Source organism: Mizuhopecten yessoensis, unplaced genomic scaffold (assembly GCF_002113885.1).
Source record: "Mizuhopecten yessoensis strain PY_sf001 unplaced genomic scaffold, ASM211388v2 scaffold9109, whole genome shotgun sequence".
Taxonomy (NCBI): Eukaryota; Metazoa; Mollusca; class Bivalvia; order Pectinida; family Pectinidae; genus Mizuhopecten; species Mizuhopecten yessoensis.
Genome location: NW_018407883.1, coordinates 753,961 through 777,374, shown reverse-complemented (window position 1 = coordinate 777,374; position 23,414 = coordinate 753,961). Strand labels below are relative to the sequence as shown.

General features: G+C 37.1%; 1 protein-coding gene across 1 annotated transcript in view; it reads right to left on the bottom strand.

Moving 5' to 3' along the window:
• The window catches only part of LOC110457327, a 30,863-nt gene extending 15,060 nt beyond the window's left edge, over window positions 1-15,803 (bottom strand). The window contains exon 1 of the mRNA XM_021508548.1: window positions 15,659-15,803. The gene's annotated coding sequence lies outside the window, so the exon portion shown is untranslated. The remainder of the gene's footprint in view (window positions 1-15,658) is intronic.
• Window positions 15,804-23,414: the final 7,611 nt, after the last annotated feature.

Sequence of the window (23,414 nt, the reverse complement as noted above, 5' to 3'; positions counted from 1 at the left end):
ATTAATTAATTTAAAATGTGCCATTTTGTATAAAATATTTTATTATGTTATTGGGAAAAGGCTTTCTATACGTTGGACAACTTGTGCCCAATCCCATTTGTATATCAGAGGCAAATAAAAATAAGTTTAAATGAAAAAGCGGTATTGTTATTTGACCCGTGTAACAATAGAGTAAATTTAGCAATACAATTCATTAATCGGAAGGCCTTAGCCTCTGAAATTGTCGTTGGACAGTAAAACGTTTCAGCAACACTTCAATTTCAATTAATACTATGGACGTTAAGGTAATGGAAGATTTTTTTGATTTTGCCGACTTTAAATTGTCACCGAGGATAACATTCCCTAGGTGATCGACCTGTATGTAAGAGTGACGTCAGTAGGTAGTATTGTGGTTTAAAAGGTAATCAAAATAATGGTGAAAACGCAGGAAAGTTTTACTTAAATATAACGTCACGGAAGAAAAGCCTTGTCACTTTAAAAATAAACAGACATTAACCGTCCTCAGACTTATATTTGTTCTACCTCTCGTGCCTATGATGTCAATTTGTTTAACATTCTGCTGAATTCAGGTATATTACCGAACCGTGGATGGTCAGTTCTCCAACCCCGATAGGGCTGTGATGGCCGAATGGTTAGGGCGTCTAACCGTGTACGATCACTAGCCCTCGCGATTTCGAGAACTACTTGGGGCAGTCGCAAGGTACCTCCCGTAGGATGGTGGTTATCCTCCGTATACTCCGGCTTTCCTCCACCACCAAAACCCTGCACGTTCTTAAATGACAATAGCTGTTGATAGGACGTAAACAGACAGACCGACAAGGCAGGTAAACTATAACACTCTGCGTAAAAATAACAAAGATGAAGGTATGGTAGGGGCAATTATCCTTGTATCACGTCTAGGCAAAATTGTTGCTTAAACCAAAGCTAACATCATCGAATACTGATACTCATTGTCGTAGAAACCTGTATATCTACTGCCGATTACTGTAGTTCATGCACCGATCATCCATTGTTTATTTGATAAGAAACTCTTTGGTACGTTACACCTCGAGGCGTGTGTTTGGCTTTGGAGGATATTACAAAAAGAAACGTCAGTGGAAAACTAATGAAAGCTATTTATGATCTACATCACAACTATAATCGCGCAATGCGAGCACGAGAACCGCAGTCACGTAGACTTATTAAAAGCTGTTTTCCCTACCAACAAAACTGTTTCTTCATACGATTGAAGTAAATGACCCGAAGCAGTAATCATTGTCGTAAATTACGTTTATTTATTACGGATCTGATGTATGGGGTAAGATTTCTAGAAAAACAGACCACAAATCGCTCAAAAACATTTATTTATAGTGAAAAGGTAGGCACAATTTGCTATAGCGGACAGATGAATAGTAAATTGCAATCGCGCTCTTCAGAACGGAGTGTTACCGTTGCTGCTATATTGAGAAAATTGGTTTTTATGTTTTTGATTATCAATTTCAGCAAGAAAAGGTTTCCCGATAAAATATAATGGCGGATGGTGCTTTCAGCGTGAATCTTTCTTTACATTTGTATGCTGCAGTTAACATGTATGCAGTGTCCCCGGGTAGGATTTATTGCTGTTGTATCATATAATGGAAGCCAATTCATTAAGCCAGACGTTGGTTGATATTATGGAGCGTTGTTTTGATGATGCTATATCTAATATCAGACTATCCATCTCAATACTTGGCATGTTAAAGTACAGCTGTGACAAACAACACGTGTCCTATAGTATTGTCCCTTTTAATATACGAGGTAGCATATGCGTACTCCGACTGTTGTGTGTTTGTTAAGTCTAAATATTTACATTGGCATGGCATTGTCACTATATAGCCTCTTTGGAAGCTGTGTCGTTGATGGGACTTTAATTACCATGCATCACGAGACAAAATTCTTAGCGTATTAATACAACACTGACCGGAACTACAATATCCAATATAAATAAACATGACGGCTGCTGAAATATCGCTGGGCATTGTGAGATTTGACAATGTCATTGTAAATTTATGTGCAAAATAAAAAATAAAATAAAAAAAAAACTTTTATTACAACGAAAACAAGACCAAGCTCTGCAATATCGTACAAAATGCACATCGGTTGAAATCACCAATGCCGGCAATGGAAACAATTTTAACGCTCATGCAATTTATCAGAAATATCGTCTGTTACACTGCACTGATCAACAGGGGTTCGTTACAAATGTCTGAAATACACATATTCTATAGACCTACTGACACATATGTTACAGACCTACTGATATGAGTCACAGCACACATAAACATTTCAGACATTTGTAACGAACCTGTGCTCCGTCGCAAGATCACTCACTTCAAACGCTATCAGTTTCACGCGTCTCGCATCCACGGTTCCTCAGTTTCTGACGACATGTCAAATAACGAGGCTGTTATAGAATCTACCGACTGTTGTCAGGTTCCCATACAATCAACAAATAAATTCACGCCTGGATTCTTCACAAAATGAGCAAAGAGAAAAGTTCGAATTAACTTCCAAAAATAACTCCCTCGTGGAGGGCAAGGTCGGATTTACGGTGTTCACTGTATTTGTCCATGCGCGAAATTTGTTCCGGGGGAAAATCGAAACAATTTCAAATCTAACTTTCAGCTCAGAGTTCTATTGATAAACTTAAATCACCCTATAGACATATCATACGCAATTGTATTGATACTGAATTGTGGAATAAAATTGAAGTGTTTGTTAAAACTTCAAAGTACTACTTTGTTCGCCAATCAGCACGCGACAATACGCTGTTCAATCTGGTCCCCGGGTTCGTATACACACTCTCGTGTTTCGGTATACGTTGGAGTAACTTGTATTTGGTTGTTACTAGCGTCATCAGTACTGTAATGTCACCCAAAGTTGACAAACAGAATAAAAGAAAAGTAAATCCGATGTTACAACAAAATGCCGTTTAAAGCTGAAAGTGGCGCATTACAATGACCACCGGGTGTATTACAGAAACTCGTCTAAAGGTGATTCTTATCCAATGATGTGTTCCTTGTGATCCCTGTCCTCTTTTGTCATCAGTCTAAATCCGGGTTTTGTCATCCATTCGCGTTTGCGAAAAACAAAGTACAGTGTTCCTAAAACTTCCATCAAAACATTAAACATGCATGTACAATTCAAACAATTATTTTTCTCATTTCGGAAAACAAATTATAAAGTGTATCGCTAAATGAGTGCAGTTATTGATTTCGCTCTTGGTGACGGATACCTTATCAAACGTTCATAAAGGTTTGAATTCAAACGGTAAACTAGAATAGTATGTCTTTATGACAACAGTGTCATTGCATCAATGCATTAAATTCGTCAGCGAGACGTCATATATGGCCACCATAACACTATAAATCTACATGACTTCATCGTCAAAGTAACACCATATCATCGTCATCGTAACATCACATCATCATCATAGTAACATCATATTATCGTCATCATAACATCACATCATCGTCATAGTAACATCATATCATCGTCATCGTAACATCTCACGAGCGTTATCGTAATATCACCTCATCCTCATAGTAACATCACATCATCGTCATCGTAAACAGTTTCCTCACCACCGAAACACAGTTTCCTCACCACCGGAACATAGTTTTATCACCACCGGAACATAGCTTTATCACCACCGGAACATAATTTCATCAGCACCGGAACACAGTTTCCTCACCACCATATATACCATCGGAACATAGTATTTTACCACCGGAACATAGCATCCTCATCACCGGAACATAGTTTCCTCAGCAACGGAACACAGTTTCCTCACCACCGGAACATAGTTGTATCACCACCGGAACATAGTTTCCTCACCACCTGAACATAGTTTTATCACCACCGGAACATAGTTTCCTCAGCACCGGAACACAGTTTCCTCAGCCCCGGAACTTAGTTTCCTCAGCATCGGAATACAGTTTCCTCACCACCGGAACATAGTTTTATCACCACCGGAACACAGTTTCCTTAGCACTGGAACATAGTTTTATCACCACCGGAACATAGCATCCTCAGCACTGGAACATAGTTTCCTCACCACCATATATACCATCGGATCATAGTATTTTACCATGGCCATCGGAACATAGTTTCCTCAGCACTGGAACATAGTTTTATCACCACTGGAACATAGTTTTATCACTACTGGAACATAGTTTCCTCACCACCGGAACATATTTTCCTCACCACCGGAACATAGTTTCCTCAGCACCGGAACACAGTTTCCTCACCACCATATATACCATCGGATCATAGTAAATTACCATGGCCATCGGAACATAGTTTCCTCAGCACTGGAAAATAGTTTTATCCCCACCGGAACATAGTTTCCTCAGCACTGGAACATAGTTTCCTCACCACCATGTATACCATCGGATCATAGTATTTTACCATCGGAACATAGTTTTATCACCACTGGAACATAGTTTTATCACCACCGGAACATAGCTTTATCACCACCGGAACACAGTTTTATCACCATCGGAACACAGTTTCCTCACCACTGGAACATAGTTTTATCACCACCGGAACATAGCTTTATCACCATCGGAACATAGTTTTATCACCATCGGAACACAGTTTCCTCACCACCGGAACATAGTTTCCTCACCACCGGAACATAGCTTTATCACCACCGGAACACAGTTTCCTCACCACCATATATACCAACGGAACATAGTATTTTACCATTGGAACATAGTTTATTACCACCGGGACATAGCTTCCTCACCACCGGAACATAGTTTATTACCATTGGAACATAGCTTCCTCACCACCGGAAAATAGTTTCATCGTTATCCTGACATAGTTTTACCACCATCGTGACATAGCTTTCTTCCTATTCTATATCGTTACAAATAGAGGTACATGTAGCGTATGGCTATGAATTTTAAAAAAAAAGTTCAGTTTTGTGATTTGAACCGTCATAAGTAATGGCATGACTCTTAACATGTTTACATTGTAAATCATTCAAGTAGGGAAAGGTCAAACAGACCAAATCTTCGTTTTATTTTAAGAGCTTGTGTGGTCGTGGCTGCTTTAATCATTTCAGTAAGTAAAAAGATCAAAGAAATGTGGTCAGCTGGCGCTTCTATCAATGATTATCCCTTGTCTGTCTATGAACTGGCGTCTATCCTCTCTTTAAGAAGATGGCACAATGCCAGAATTTTTACACGGTGGGGAACTTCTTAAGGGAATATTCAGACGTCATATCGTCTTGTTATAGGTTTGATATACAGTAACGCTAGGTCGTAGTCGTGTTTTAGATAATTCACATGTGAATATTCAAACTCTTGACGCCTAAATCTTCAGAAACGCAATAAACATTAGACAGGTTCCGGAGATAGTGTTGAAACCTTATGCTGACATCACGATATTCATATAATGTGTATCTATCGCCGGGGAGTGAGAACAACATATATCAGTGAACAATTTTGCCGCCTGCTTCGATGACTAGAAACACAAGAGTGATACCTCCTCCTATTTTTTCTAAGAAGGCTCAGGGGTAATATTTACAGTTTGGGGGCAATTTTGGAAATCACCCTCCTCCTTTTGTACCGTTGGTGGGGTGGGGTGGAACGGGAAGTGGGGGTGGAGCTCCCCAAATTCACAGAGCAATATGAATGTGAAGTACAACGTACCAGTAAAAACGTAAAATACGGGGTTATTTCACATAAGATCATTTGCGTACCATTACTTAACCTTTTGTCACATTTCACGAAATCTTTAATGTGGAATGTTTTCACGTAATTAGACATAAATAAATCTATCGTGTGGTATAAGACTGCGACATAAATAAATCTATCGTGTGGTTTGAGACTGCGACATAAATAAATATATCTTGTTAAATAAAACTGAGACCTAAATAAATCTAATGTGTGGTATAAGACTGCAAAATAAATAAATCTATCGTGTGGTATAAGACTGCGACATAAATCAATCTATCGTGTGGTATAAGACTGCGACATAATAGATCTATCGTTTGGTAAAAGACTGGGACATAAATAAATCTATCGTGTGGTATAAGACTGGGACATCAATAAATCTATCGTGTGGTATACATTTTAAGACTGCGACATAAATAAATTTATCGTGTGGTATAAAACTGCGACATAAATAAATCTATCGTGTAGTATAAAACTGGGACATAAATAAATCTATCGTGTGGTATACATTTTAGGACTGCGACATAAATAAATTTATCGTGTGGTATAAGACTGCGACATAATAGATCTATCGTGTGGTATAAGACTGGGACATAAATAAATCTATTGTGTGGTATAAAACTGCGACATAAATACATCTATCGTGGGGTATAAGACTGGGACATAAATACATCTATCGTATGGTATAAGACTGGGACATAAATAAATCTACCGTTTGGTAAAAGACTGGGACATAAATAAATCTATCGGGTGGTATAAGACTGGGACATCAATAAATCTATCGTGTGGTATGCATTTTAAGACTGCGACATAAATAAATTTATCGTGTTGTATAAAACTGCGACATAAATAAATCTATTGTGTGGTATAAAACTGCGACATAAATACATCTATCGTGGGGTATAAGACTGGGACATAAATACATCTATCGTTTGGAAAAAGACTGGGACATAAATAAATTTATCGTGTGGTATAAAACTACGACATAAATAAATCTATTGTGTGGTATAAAACTGCGACATAAATAAATCTATTGTGTGGTATAAAACTGCGACATAAATAAATCTATTGTGTGGTATAAGACTGCGACATAAATAAATCTATTGTGTGGTATAAAACTGCGACATAAATAAATCTATTGTGTGGTATAAGACTGCGACATAAATAAATCTATCGTGTGGTAAAAGACTGGGAAATAAATAAATCTATCGTGTGGTATAAGACTGTGACATCAATAAATCTATCGTGTGGTATAAGACTGTGACATCAATAAATCTATCGTGTGGTATAAGACTGCGACATCAATAAATCTAATGTGGGGTATAAGACTGGGACATAAATAATTCTACCGTGTGGTATAAGACTGCGACATAATAGATCTATCGTTTGGTAAAAGACTGGGACATAAATAAATCTATCGTGTGGTATAAAACTGCGACATAAATACATCTATCGTGTGGTATAAGACTGGGACATAAATACATCTATCGTATGGTATAAGACTGGGACATAAATAAATCTATCGTTTGGTAAAAGACTGGGACATAAATAAATCTATCGTGTGGTATAAGACTGCGACATAAATACATCTATCGTGTGGTATAAGACTGCGACATAAATACATCTATCGTGTGGTATAAGACTGCGACATAAATACATCTATCGTGTGGTATAAGACTGCGACATAAATACATCTATCGTGTGGTATAAGACTGCGACATAAATACATCTATCGTGTGGTATAAGACTGCGACATAAATACATCTATCGTGTGGTATAAGACTGCGACATAAATACATCTATCGTGTGGTATAAGACTGCGACATAAATAAATCTACCGTGTGGTATAAGACTGCGACATAAATACATCTTAAAAACATAAACGACAGCGTTGACATCTACGTATGGTACCCTGGCACCCTGGTAAAACACTAGCCGCTTCCTACCGACTCGGCTAGGGAGAATTTCGCTTTAGCTCATTCGGTAGAGCGTAACACTAATAAGCCAGAGATCCCGGGTTTGACTCGTAGCGGAGGCATTAAATAATAATTAACTCTGTTACATTGGCGCCCACGTAGGGACCCGGGAGATTTGACAAAAATACTCAGCGGTACTTGCAAAGGAATCGCTATGACCCCTGGAAAAACTCGGGACGAGTTCTTTCCTGGAAGGAAGTATGTCACCCTGGTTTTTAAAATACTAGCCGCTTCCTACCAACTCGGCTAGGGAGAATTTCTCTTTAGCTCATTCGGTAGAGCGTAATACTAGTAAGCCATAGATCCCGGGTTCGAGAAGATCCCCCTTCATGCCACGCATGTGACACTCCATTTACAGTGGAACATTTTTTAATAGAATGTTCCGATTTTAAACACATTCGTGAAACTACTTTCGAGTCTCGGATATGAAACTCTTTTCAGTTTCGTGGACTCGAAGGCATTATTTAACTATTTGAAAGACATCGGTCTATCCTACAGACTCTGATGTCGTTAAACCCAACTTATCCTTTTTGACGTTATATATATCACATAGTCCATATCATCTATTCGTTATCTCTTTTCTTATTTTAACCCCCTTTTTATTTTAATTATCTACAAATACAATGCGAATGCTTTAAAATGAACCTTTCTATCTGATTTTATCTTCGCTACTCACATGTTTGTTTTAAAAATATAAAAAAAAAAAAAAATCATCGTGGCCCTAAATGACCACAGCCGTCGTTTGTCCGTTAAACACAAACAATCAAACAAACAAACAAACCCGGGCTCGACTCCTAGCGGAGGCGTTAAAATAATAACCTCTGTCACATGTACATTGTATATGTATAATTCTGAAATAACTGCGTTTCTGTGACCTACGACATATATGTCATTTTGTTTAACGTTCCACTAACAGCTAACGTTATATAAGAGCGTGCCTCCATGTGTGTCGTGTATGCGTGCACGTGTGTATGAGTGCTGGGGGCAGGGAATGTTGATGCATTTTCCTTCTTGCGATAGCGCGTATCTGATGCCGACTTTAGAGTCCAACCTCATGCCGAAGGCATCACGCACAGTATTTCGCCCGGTCCCACTATACTGACAACGGGTTAACCAGTGATTGTTATTCGTCTTTATGCTGAATGTTAATCATGGAATGACAACTACCATTCTTAATGAATTGTTATTTCTCTTACCATGGACAGGGATATCCACCATTTTACCGGTGTGAGATTTTCTTATCTCCCCCTAGAGTTGAGACAAGCTACACGTGTTCTTTGCACGTTCTCAACAATTGTATGACGTCATAGCAACAATACCATGACGTCACGGCAACAATACAATGATGTCACGTCGACAATTCAGCCACAACACATCAACATTGTCTTGCATTGATGTAACGTCTATATCAAATACATAAGAGGGTAAACAGGGTAAGAGAAAAATAATCATTCATCCCCTTGGGAGTGAGACAGGGGAATCTCAACCCTCGGGGGAAGATTCTTAAGCTGTCAAACACTCGGCAAGCCTCGTGTTTAACAACTTAAGAGTCTTACCCCGAGGGTTGAGATTACCCTGTCTCACCCCCAAGGGGGTGAAAGATTCTATTAGTCCCGGCCTGGGGACAAAACCTCTTGCATTCCTTTTTTGGGCGAAAGTTCAACATCAAGGTTTAAAATGCAGTATTGCCAAGGAAGGCCTAAGGAAAGAGAAATGGTGTTACAGCTTAGAGTGAAAACATGATGATTTCAAATGCTGCTATGGGGATTGAAGATCAGTTATGCTCTCTTTAAATGTCGCTTAGCAGAAACCCCCTGTTTCTCTAGGGAACCTTCACGACATGCAGTGGGAAACGGCAGGCCTATTATTTCCCCAAACATGCGACTTCGACATTTACATGTTTGATTCTTTTTTTAATTCTCGAGTTAGAAATCGGACACATCGTGGGAAAACGGCCGATAGTGCTCCGTTACTTTCGTTAAGTAGTACAGTACCAACTAGTGTTTGTGTTTGACGCCCCAAATCGTTCACCGGCGTTTCAGCGTCGAATTTTTATTTTGTAGGAACTGTATTACTTACCAATATAGAGATATTAGCAACCAGTCTGCACTGTAGGAGTTATTCGATAGATGCGGGCGGATATCCCAACTACCCGAGGGGAATCTTAAAACGATTTTAAAAGAGTACGGTCGACAAAATATAGCTACCGCACCGCTGTCTGTTTGGAAACATAACAACGGTTGTCGATGATGATTCATTTATTTTGTTTAAAAAAAATTGTGATGGAATTTTTCCATATTTAAATAATACCCTTGAATATCTTTGAATCTTGTTTTTGAAAAACACCCCAAAAACTTTAACACCGATAAATGATGATTTATCCAAAGTATACGTGTACATAAAATTAGCATAGTCTGAACCCCCGCTCTCTACATTACTGGGATGTTTTGGGTCCGATATTAAACACACCCAAATACGACTGAGAGATCAAACGATCCAGACCCCTTTGCTTGCTTGAATAAATTGCCTACATGCCGTTTATATGTTTATTGTATTGCATAAAGGGTTTGTCATCTGGATCTCGTCGCTTTATTGCTTGTAAATATTGTGTACATTTAGTGTTAACCCAGACATGGCTCTGTATAGGTATATTATAGACTGTGGACAATGGACATAAAACGTCAACAGCACGATGTGCTGTCTTCTCCAATTCTTCATTAATTTATCAAATAAACTATGGTTAACAAATTCAATATATCATGTTGCTGTCGCCCGAGAAAACTTCATTTCCATACAGAATTAATGAGTCTTGTTATCTAGTCTCCGGATCGAACAGGGAACTGTCGGTGATGATGAACTGGCTACAGTTAATGGAAGACGAATGTCAGTTAGTGAGGTGAGATACATGGACATGCATACTATCATTTTTTGCAGTAATTCAAGGGAAGTGATAATGATACCTAACAATAATCACTCGATATCAAAAGGAGATCAGGTTCTACTGTAGTGTACCTGGTTATCAGAGATTAACGTGGTTCTGTTGTAGTGTTCCTGGTTATCAGAGATTTACGAGGTTCTGCTGTAGTGTACCTGGTTATCAGAAATTAACGAGGTTCTACTGTAGTGTACCTGGTCATTAAAGTATAACGAGGTTTTACTGTAGTGTACCTGGTTATCAGAAATTAACGAGGTTCTACTGTAGTGTTCCTGGTTATCAGAGATTTACGAGGTTCTACTGAAGTGTACCTGGTTATCAGAGATTTACGAGGTTCTGCTGTAGTGTACCTGGTTATCAGAAATTAACGAGGTTCTACTGTAGTGTTCCTGGTTATCAGAGATTAACGAGGTTTTACTGAAGTGTACCTGGTTATCAGAGATTAAAGGGGTTCTACTGTAGTGTACCTGGTTACCAGAGATTAACGAGGTTTTACTGAAGTGTACCTGGTTATCAGAGATTTACGAGGTTCTACTGAAGTGTACCTGGTTATCAGAGATTTACGAGGTTCTACTGAAGTGTACCTGGTTATCAGAGATTTACGAGGTTCTGCTGTAGTGTACCTGGTTATCAGAAATTAACGAGGTTCTACTGTAGTGTGCCTGGTTATCAGAGATTAACGTGGGTCTATTGTAGTGTACCTGGTTATCAGAGGTTAACGTGGTTCTATTGTAGTGTACCTGGTATCAGAGATTAACAAGGTTCTACTGTAGTGTACCTGGTCATTAAAGTATAACGAGGTCTTACTGTAGTGTACCTGGTTATCATATATTAACGTGGTTCTATTGTAGTGTACCTACAATAATCACTCGATATCAAAAGGAGTTCAGGTTCTACTGTAGTGTACCTGGTCATTAAAGTATAACGAGGTTTTACTGTAGTGTACCTGGTTACCAGAGATTAACGAGGTTTTACTGTAGTGTACCTGGTTATCATATATTAACGTGGTTCTATTGTAGTGTACCTGGCTATCAGAGATTAACGTGGTTCTACTGTAGTGTTCCTGGTTATCAGAGATTAACGAGGTTTTACTGTAGTGTACCTGGTTATCAGAGATTAACGAGGTTTTACTGAAGTGTACCTGGTTATCAGAGATTAACGAGGTTTTACTGTAGTGTACCTGGTTATCAGAGATTAACGTGGTTATATTGTAGTGTACCTGGTTATCAGAGATTAACGAGGTTCTGTTGTAGTGTACCTGGTTATCAGTGATTAACGAGGTTCTACTGTAGTGTACCTGGTATCAGAGATTAACGAGGTTCTACTGTAGCGTACCTGGTTATCAGAGATTAACGTGGTTCTATTGTAGTGTACCTGGTTATCAGAGATTAACGAGGTTCTACTGTAGCGTACCTGGTTATCAGAGATTAACGTGGTTCTACTGTAGAGTACCTGGTTATCAGAGATTAACGAGGTTCTGTTGTAGTGTACCTGGTTATCAGAGATTAACGAGGTTCTATTGTCGTGTTCCTGGTTATCAGAGAATAATTAAATCTTGCTTTTTAATCTTTTCATTGGCTTAAAAAAATATGTTATCAGCACACAACGAAAAAAAAATGACGACGCCGTTTGGAACGTCGCTTTTGATTGGCTGATACAGCAGCGTAATAAACTCTAAGAGAAAAGAGTTCATCAATAAAAGTGTATTTCCACAGGGATTGTGTATAGTAGATTAAATTATAAGGATAAACTTGAATATATTTTTCATGTTATGTAGCTATAACACACAAAAAAAACCGAGTGTACTCTCATCATATTCGCGGTGTATTTAGAGTATACTCCGTTTTTTGTGTTATATCTCCATAACATGAAAAACATATTCAAGTTTATCCTTAATTAACGAGGTTCTATTGTAGTGTACCTGGCTATCAAAGACTAACAAGGTTTTTCTGTAGTTAACCTGATTATCAGATATTAACGAGGTTTTCTGTAGTTAACCTGGTTATCAGATATTAACGAGGTTTTCTGTAGTTAACCTGGTTATCAGAGTTGTACAAGGTTTTATTTTAGTGCATCTGGAAAAGTATATCACAATATGTTAATCGGAAATACAGAGGATATCAGAGATGGTTTATATCGATTGTGATTGACGTCTTCCACAAAATAACTTATTAAAAAAAAGCAATTTTGTAGCTAACAAAATAATCTGTATTCAAGAAAAATCCTAAATATCCAAGTAATAATTTGCATTAAAGAAAATGAGTTTGTTCGTATTCGTATCCAACATAATAGGTTATCCGAGAAATAAGTCTATATTAATCCCCAAAGTATTTTTTTCAACGGATTAAGTTAATATTAAACAATGCATGCCTCTTATCCAACCTTTATGTATCGGACTCATGTGCATACATTGACTCGGTTATTGTGAACAGAAAGTCAAACAAAGGAAATATCTAATTGAGCCAAATGTAGGAACTGCAATGCATGCCTCTTATCCAACCTTTATGTATCGGACTCATGTGCATATATTTACTCGGTAATTGTGAACAGAAAGTCAAACAAAGGAAAATCTAATTGAGCCAAATGTAGGAAGTGCTGCGAGGTGACGACAATCTGCGTCGGATTTGGTGTCTGTAAAGCAATATATGACATGTGTATAGTATACAAATGTTGACGTCACTTGGTAAAGGATTTATTTGAAGTTCGTGAAATCTATTTCTATGCGCGGGTGTTTAAGCAGTGCTTGTGTGTGCTGATATTTATTTGATTCTATCATAATGATACCCAGTATTAGTCCGAATTATTCTGACGTTTTATCGACTTTTTCATATCGATCTGTTATCGATTAACCGACGACAGACCGATATGAAAAAAAGTCGATAAAACGTCAGAATAATTCGGACTACCAGTATGCATGCACAACCGATGAACTGTATAGCTTAAAGCAGGGAATGGCCTTGGTTTATCCCCGCTATTGTTAGGATTTCTCTGATCGGAGTAAAATAAAGGTAGGTGTAAAGCGTGAAGTTAAAATGCAGGCGTGGTGTCGTTAAGGATGGTGACGTCATGCTGCGGAATGCCGATTCGCGTCGTAAAATTATTCTTAAGATTGACGAGGTAAACGACTTGCTATTGACCACCTCCATTAAAACATCCTACCACAACTATTTTTTTCTTTTTAATATCTGTATCACATCCACAACCACGATATGCAGTATTAAAGTCAAATTCGATTATTTTTTTCTATTTCGCACACAGAAGTTAGGTTGTCATGAAAATAGACTAAACGACAGAAATAAACCTTGTTTATTGTACATAAATGTACGTCAGCAACATAAAGACTGCCCGATTTAGATTTTAAATCCTAGTGAAATTTAAACGAAATTTATTTTAATTATTGAAAGTAAATTGTGTGCAAGAACTTTTCAATTTCGAGAGCAATAAAAACGTGAATTGGATTAAACCTTTTTGGCTCGTTACCGAAAATTAACCAGAACTCTAACTGACAAGGTTTACGTAAGAGAATGTCAGATGTACGCGTTGATTACTCTGCAAATGGGCCCGCGTACGTAAACGGGACTGTTGGTCGTAAACGGGACTGTTGGTCGTAAACAGTAAATCATACCGCACTTTATAGAGCTCGCATCTGTGCTGCAGGTCAATACACGCTGTGACAACCAACACGATGTTGGTAACTTATGGGTTAGTTTGATATTAAAATTCTGCCAAGAAGATTATAACGTTTATACCGCTATTTAACACCTATACCTCAAAATGTCAATGCCTCAACGATACCCCAGACTAAAAACGAATTTTCGATTTTGTCCAAAGTGCGTTCATAAGATTTCCGTTGATGTGCCAATCATCATCAACTATTAACGCAAATATTCTTCTGTATTTGTTTTTGTAGTATAGGTTTGAAAAGGACAGTTCTAATTGTGTTTGTTGAATTTGAATGTCAAACTAGCCCAACATTCGGCAGCTTAATACTGAATATGTAACCAACTTCACGCTGGTACAACGTCATATCGACGCAACTCCTACTGACATGCCACAACGACGTACAGACAAAACTGAGGGAACTGCATCTTTCCATATAGTTTCCTAACGTATATCGCAAACGCTAGACGATTAACAATAATATTTAGATTACATTATTTTTACAAAACTGATGTGTTGTAAGAAACCAATTCTTTTTCAAGCATGAGATCATCGTAGAGTAGATAAACGTTTGGTTTAATGAGATTATACAAGAGCATGTGAAATCAAGGATAATCCTATAACTACTGTCTAGAGTGACTAAGCAACCTCAGAGTGAATGTCATGTAGATGGTGTGAGTAATCCTTGAACACATCGCGCTTTATGCTATAGAATTTGATTTATTCAAAATCAATAGGTGTATATAACTTGTATTTATTTTACAGTGATTATTTCACAACTATGAAACAAGTACTGTTGGCCCGGATGTTAGCGCGCGGGGATCTTAATGTGGGAGGGAACATGAGTACCCAGAGAAAACCCACGTGGTCGGGCAGGTGACCTCCATACCTGTCCACGTCCGATCGGGGAATCGAACGCCGGTCGCCCTGCAGGTGAAAGGCTAGTGCGCTTTCTACTACACCACCCAACCACCCATTCGATACTAGTTATTTGAATTCAAAATATCGTGATTTGTAAGCGTAATCTTGTGATTCTGTATATGCGAATGCGACATGCTCTGTAACGGAGATGTAATTCAGATCCTTCACACAAACATACAGAAAGTTCCAGGTAACAGAAGTCGAGGCTAACAAGCTGAATAGTTCTAATGTAACATTCTAAACTTAAAATGGTTGACGTCACGTTAAGGTAAACTTACTTTTAAACGCCGATAGTTCAAACGGTTCTAGACTCCAAACAATTACCGTGAGAAATTTTAAGTCGTTAAATTGAAATTACGGGGAGAACACCAATTATTTCAAGTTCGGCATGTTGTGACGTCATTTTTGCACGGTAAATAAGATGATGATACCGTTGTGTTCGGTACATCATTAAATTGACTTACCGTCAGTGTCAGCGTAGTTGTTAATCCATTTATGTGTTCACTTCAAACTATCTGCCAACTGGATCCGTGTTTAACCACATTCAAACCCAATACACTACAGACTAGAGCGGGGAGGAATCAAATTAACGTCAGAACCATATCGATGTAAATAGTGTTCCTAATAAATCGATGTAAAACTTATATATGTTAGGTCATTTGTAACACCTGTCAAAAAATAATGTTTAAATGTGGTTTTCCATAAAAAGGCCAGTCATGCATGACAAATGAACATATTATCTAGCGTGCGACGATAGGTGTATACCCGGGTCGGTGTTAGGTAGGTACCTTTTAACATAGTGATACGTAAATAACGTCTTTTAGATCTTGGTCAACTTACAGGTACCGGAAATATCACCAAAAACAGGTATATTTGTATGATAATGAATGAGTATGTGTGACTATATGTAAGTTTAGTTTATGTCGTGTATATATACTGTATTGAATATTAATGAAAATTTGAAAATAGAAAAAAAATCGAGCGAGCGAGCGAGAGAGCGAGACGGTGGTATAAATTCTAAAAACAAAATCTTAAATCTTATGTTTGCGTATGAATCCACTACCGACAGAAGCTAACCAGTGCGGCGGTGGACACGGGTAATTTGTACAGGTAAACATAAATACACAAACATCTAAGTCTTTTTCAATAACTGTTCAATAATTCTAGTTCATGCAGATTGTTCACTGACCTGGTCTATTAATTATAGTCGTAAAATTGGCAGGTTCCCTTTCTCACCAAATTCTTTTTGGAAAACGTCGTTTTGCTTTGATCGCAAACACTATGTGATTATAGATGAGCCCATACATCTGATTGATATATATAACCAAGAAGTTGTTCGAGGATAAAGAACGGCGCTACCTTAGCTAGGTAAGATCTTGGTACCGTACACTCCGCACAAAAGATAAAAACGAGAGAAGAGTGGATAAAAGGTGTTATGAAAAACATACACAAAACACGAAGAATAAAAAGGCGAAAGTTTGAAAGACTTTTATAATATCAATATATACTTATAATTATTGTAATCTCAAGTGCATATGCCTCATTATAACAGACTTAGTCGCTATACATTAACATCTACTGAAAAGTTCTGTGACGTACGTATGTAAATGTAAATGATCCCATCATCGTCAGTCACTCCCACGAACAGGATTACAGCATACACACGTGACCAAAAACAAACGGCTTTATATAAACGACATTCAGGATTCTCCTGGCTGAATACCACTATGGATATCTAATTAAAAAAACATGAACCTGGTCGTATTCATGATTCCCTGCTCAAATCAACTTTCTTCCTAACTCGCTTAAGGTTCAACAAGCCTCCTAAAAGATGTAATAGTCAGCCTAAATTTCAACACCCTGGCAAGTCATATTCAAATACCCTTATCAAAAATCGGAATATATATATGTAATTTAAATAAAATGAACTTGTACTTGAGCTATTAAATAGGTACATAACCAGGTTAACGAAGTCTAGATACGGCATTAAGGCTGATGTAATTATAAAAGTTGCTCCCCAGATTAATAACATGTCAATCTCTTAAGCGACCCAACTAAATGTTACGAAATGACATGTTATTTGAAGATCATTTATATACCTAGGTCATGCGGGGCTTTGTTTCTCTTTAATTATGTGTGGAGAGGTATACCGGCCTCACAAGAAGATGATTGTTGCTATATGGGAAAGTACAAAAGTCATAGTAAAAAGTCCGCGTTACATATTTCACCGGTATATATGTGTAAAATCATAGACCTTTGACCATAAACACTACTTAAACTTCATATAAAATGTCCATTCTTATCATTCAATGTTTTTATAAAAGAGCTAGACTTCTGATAAACACTTTTTATTGTACTTTTCAGCTTCAGTGTTTATAACATGTCTAGAGCATTCATATATCATCTAAAGTTCATTTATCGATTAACGTTACTTAAAGGCTTTGTTTTCTTATTTATTTATTGCTAAAATGTATTATCAGGGGATTTTACTATGATTTTAGTGGTTTCGTATGGCAACATCTATCTTTATTGAGGTCGGAATTCCTCTCAACAGCTAGTAGAAGGGGATTACAGCTCCGTATGACCTCAGTATATAATAAACTTTGAATTATAGGTCATTTCTCAGCAATCAGTTGGATCGCAAGAGATTGACATGTTATAAGTCCAGTGAGCTATTTCTATGAAGACATCAGCCTTAATGCCTTATTTTTGACTACGTTGACCTGGCTATGTATTTTTTGTATAGCCAATGTACAAGTTCAATATTTACAAATAACATGTTATATATAAGTTCCGATTTTTAAATGAGGTCTTTGAACAGGACTTATCAGGGGGTTGAAATTTTACTACAACATCTTTTAGAAGCTTGTTGAACCGTAAACATGGGTGGTCGGGTAGTGCAGTGGATAGCGTACTAGCCTTTCACCAAGGCGGCCGGGGTTCGATTTCCCGATCGGGTGGCTAAGGTCTACCGTTACGTTATTATCTATAATAATCAGGCTGGTCTCCATGTATATCCTACAGGGGGAAACCCAGGAATTAATTTTGGGTGTTGCCCAAATTTTTTAACTCGGAAAAAGACAGATTTTTGCCCTTATCTAGAACTTATAAATAAGTATTGTCATGTCAGTTCTACATGTATTTTTCTTTCTGCTACCAAAAAAGTTATAGAACTTCCCTTTTCTTCCCTTTTCTGAGATTTGGACCTACCCTTTTACACAACATAACGTTACGACCACAGGGACCTAAGCAGCTGTTACAGCTATATTTGGTGTTCAGTGTATTTTTTAGGGATTTAATATCCAACAACTTTCGTTAAAAAAGCCACCACACTGATGGAAGTTGATATCAACCCATAAAACGTCTAAAATTACTAAGAATACCAAATATAGCTGTAACAATTTTTACGATCCCTTCGGATACGAGGTGCATGCATGATGTTCCTGTACAGATCATCAAAACTAAAACCGCAAACTTTTAGTTTTCATTAATCTCCTTTATTTCAAAAATATAAATCACACACAAATTCAATCTGAAATACAATCACGACGTCAACAGGTATGAAACATGTACCCATATCTAATGTCGATATAAACATGAACATGAGTGACAAGTTTAAAGTTTTCATCACTAAAACAACTGTAAACATTACAATACATAATGCAGTTATACATGCAATTTTCCGTTCAAAGTTGAGTTTACATATGCAACGTAATTCTAATAATGACAGTCTCCCACAGGTATTTTCGCACCCCTTGAATTAGTCAAAAAGTCGATAAAACGTCAGAATAATTCGGACTACCCTGGAATATGTCATAACAAAATCAAAGGTTAAGTGTGCGTCATTTTGTCATTTAATATACATCAAAAGAATATGTCGGTCGCGCAACGGTAACCTGACTGTTTCTGAAGTCTGCAGGTGTCTTCGAAGGACAAGTATCAGCCTAGCGATTGGTCAGGTGTTTTACCCGAGACCAATCAAAAAGCTAGTCGCGTGTACTCCAGGGGTTCCGTATACGCTCACTTTCGCTCTCTGCCCTCCTGGAATAAGTGCCAGACGAGGCTAGTGCATTGTTGCATAAAAACATCGTTAATTAACAGTAACATTCAAATTAAAACATAAACAAGAGAATAATTCAGTATGGCGTCCGTCACTAACAGCACGGAATTAGATTGCTATCTTAAGTCCGTGTTATAACTGTCAGCATATTAACAGTAAATGGCTCCATTATGACAGAAACGTCTCTGATTATGATAATAATGTAATGGTTAGCGTCCCTGGTGTCATATGAACATAGTCCTGGAAATCTCCCAGCTGGGACCAGATCCATATACTCTAGTATTTGTATCCGACAAACTCTAATCCCCACACACTCTGCTGACTGTTCCTCGTTCCAAAATTACTGACCCTTGCAGACACCATATACAACCTAATATAATCTATTTCCTTGTCACACCTATAAAACCAGCATTTCCTTTTCTAGACCGAGTTTCCTCTGGCCCTGATATACCTGTCTCGTCTAAGTCTGGTGTCAGGGCCAGAGGAAACTCGGGCTAGTCCTTTTGTTCCTCTGAGAAAGTAAAGTTGGTCTGCAAATAAATTACTTAATTTGTGATAGAACAGAAAACATTCAACAAGCTACAACTTGGTTCAAACACAGGGACTAGAGAATGTGTTACAGCTATAGTAAGACTTAACCTAAATTACACGTTTTAGCAGTTTAGATCAACTTTCATTATGGTGGAAGGGTTGACGTTTTTTTACCGAAAGTTTATATGAACTCATAAAACGTGTAAATTACTCTTTGGTTTTGGCAGAGACGTATATATTACGTAATGTACACGTCTCTAGTTTTGGCCAAGATTTCTTACATTTTGTAAAAATAAGCGAAACCTGTAAAATACTTAAATTAATACCGAATCATTCATCAACGCGCGTTCAGAACGGTCCCGTTACCTAGATATAGGCAATCAAAGGTGACTGCTTCTCACTGGCGATCTCGAAGATTTAATGAGCTAACAGGTCACAAGGTAACTACATGTATAGCTGTTTGGGTCCAAATACAGCTGTCACAAATTCTCAAGTCTGTGTGGATTCAAACACACAAACAACGCTTATAAAACAATGATATATAATCAACAATTCACACATAAAACGTTTTTGAGATCAGAGCTACAATAAAATCGGGTTAGAATTGTATGGTTCCACCTTGTCCACCCTTGTTTGTTTATACCAGATCTGTTCATGTGGTACACGTTATTGTCACGACAGCTGTCGTCTACATATAGTTTTTGTTTTCTCTGGTGGAAAAGAGCTTCCGACATCTGATAAATGATATCTCTGTATAGGTGTTATGACTAAATAACAAGCGAGGCAATAAACTGGATTTCTATTTGCATCAATATTGTATGGTGTTAATTAACTGCCACATAGAGGTACATATTGTATATGGCGTTCCTACTATTTTTGTACAAGTCCATAAGAGTTACCTCCCTTTGGTACATGTATCTCTTCACTACAACTACTGGTGTGGGCATCAGATACTTTGACAGTGATTAAGAATCTATAGAAAACCGGAGGCCTTAAAATGTCGGCAACTTAATGTGTGTGAAAAGCAATGAAGAGAGTGTTTTATGCTTTGCTTACAGACCATCTAAAGAAGTTATTTGTGCAGAAAAATGGACCAGTTACACAATCTGAATCAAAAGATCTGCTAGCCCGAGTTTCCTCTTGCCCTAACACCAGACTTAAGACATTTGGACGTATAGATGTCTGGTGTGGGGGGCCAGACATATATCTGTCAAAATGTCTAAGTTTCCGACACAAGACATCTATATATGTCAAAATGTCTAAGTCTGGTGTTTGGGCCAGAGGAAACTCTGTTTAAAAGATCTGCATTAAAAAGAATGTAATATATATATACCACAGAAAGTGAGGATAACTTAATCACAGGAAGGGCATGCATGGCATGTTGGCTTATATACTGAAAAAGTCTCCAAGCTGCTTATAATTACAGAATTTGAAAACATACTTGTGCTTTTTTTTCATTAGAATAATATTCAATGTGGGGAAGAATGTAACCTCTAATTATAATAATTCAATACATGGCAAAATGGCAGAAAAAAGCTGTACCTCAAAGCACATTTTAAGGTGAACTGACGATTTCCTTTCTTTCATATAATGATACATAGCCACGAATGCTTGTAAAATCCATACAATTCTGGATACTGAAACCAGTCCCATTCAAACCAAATCACTTTCCACAATGGAAAAGGCTATGCATCATTAATTTTTTAGGAAGGAGTTTTTTCAGACATTTTTCCGTGTACTGAATCATTACAAGTCATGTGATTTCCCACACATTGAATATTGGCAAAACAGAGTTACACATTAACATTGTCAACCATCACACAACTCAAAATCTAATTAGTTCCCGACTTCAAAACAAAAATCTAGCTACAATTTCCTTTAAAATTATATCATCAATCAAGTGATATTTTAAACACTAATATTGGACCATGGGAAAGAAAAGCTATAATTTCACAATTTGCCTACACAACATGTTCAACAAACCACTAAGTGTATAGAACTTTATGGTCCTTTTCTAGATTTACATTAGCTTTAAAATAACCTTGTTTTACAATACAATGATCTGAAATAGATTTCAATGACATAAGTAATACATCAATATCATGTATTCTATACACTTCATAATGTTATGATCATCAATCAATCAATAAGTTAGACAAAAAAATAATTAAATGTGTGTTTCAAGTAATTTGCCTGAAAAATAGGGTGGTCAGTTGTCAAATAATTCTATTTTTTTTCTTTTTCCCCCGGATCAGAATTATACTTTATATAACATTTTACAATTAATTTCCATACATTGCATTGGCTATTAATTTGTCAAAAACAGAGGCAGGCTCCCAGAACAGGAAGAAAGTATATTTTAATGACAGGCTGTGAGCTTTGCCTGACTAACAAAGTCATCTTAGATAAGTAAAAAGTAGGAGATAAAATTTCTAGAGTTGGCAGGATAAAAAAGGTTAGGTTGGGATACCTGAAACACTCATATATTTGATTTTGGCCTATACACATGTATTTACTTGCACAAAACAAACTAGCAAAGCTAATATCTTTTCAGTTACCATTTTCATATAATGGACTGAAAAAGCTTATTTGCATTTAAAAAAGAAATCAGCAAAATGAGAATTTTTATGAGCATATATAGCATTGAATTTGAACATACCTGTACACTATTTGATGACAGAAGCTCTTATTTTGTTTGCACTTTTGATTGTAGTTCAGGCGGTAGAGGGGTACGTATATCATTACCTGGAAATAACTGTAATTCCAATAAGCATTATATAACAGACTTTTATAAAGATGACATACTAGACTAGAGAAAATGTTTGCATTGGTAAATGTTATGGCCCACAGGAATGCACACTGCCTGTCACAGTATAAGCAAGCAAACCCTCTGAATCCTGTTATACAAATTATCGTTTAAAAGTAAAAAGAAAAGGATGTTGAATAAATTTTAAACATTTATTTGACAGTTTTGCTGTGTATCCCTATAAACAATACTGTATCAGTAGACTGGCTTGTATACACTTGTTTATTAAGGGCAGAATTAGTTGTTATGCTAAGGCCAAATATAATGTTGTTTGTTTCTAGTAATCCTACCTTCCCTGATTAATTTGTGCTTACTCTTATAACTAACTGTTAGTTGGCAATTATCATGGAAGTGCTGTCAAAGTTAAGATCACTATCTTATATATATATACAAATACACTTTATAAAACTGAAAAATAACTTCTTTTACCTACCTACATATCCTTAATTTTTCAGACATGTACATGTAGGCCTAACAGGAAACAAACATATGGTTAATATAACAAGAGGCCCATGGGCCTTAACGGTCACCTGATATATTTATACAGAGAGTTGATTTTGTTTTTAACATGAACAGAAATATTATTCAAAATGACAAAAAACAATAAAACCACCTTACTCAATATCTAGCATACAGATTTCAGACTAAAAAGGATTTGAAACTAGCACCTCTGATTCTTAACAAGGAAAATGAAGAAATTTTAGCACACTGACTCCTTTGAGCCCCACCCTACAGCCCTTGGGGGTAGGGCTGGCTCAAAATTTTCAAAGTATCAAACTGTCAATTCAAGGTTATAATTCCAATCAAGTTATTAACATGTAAT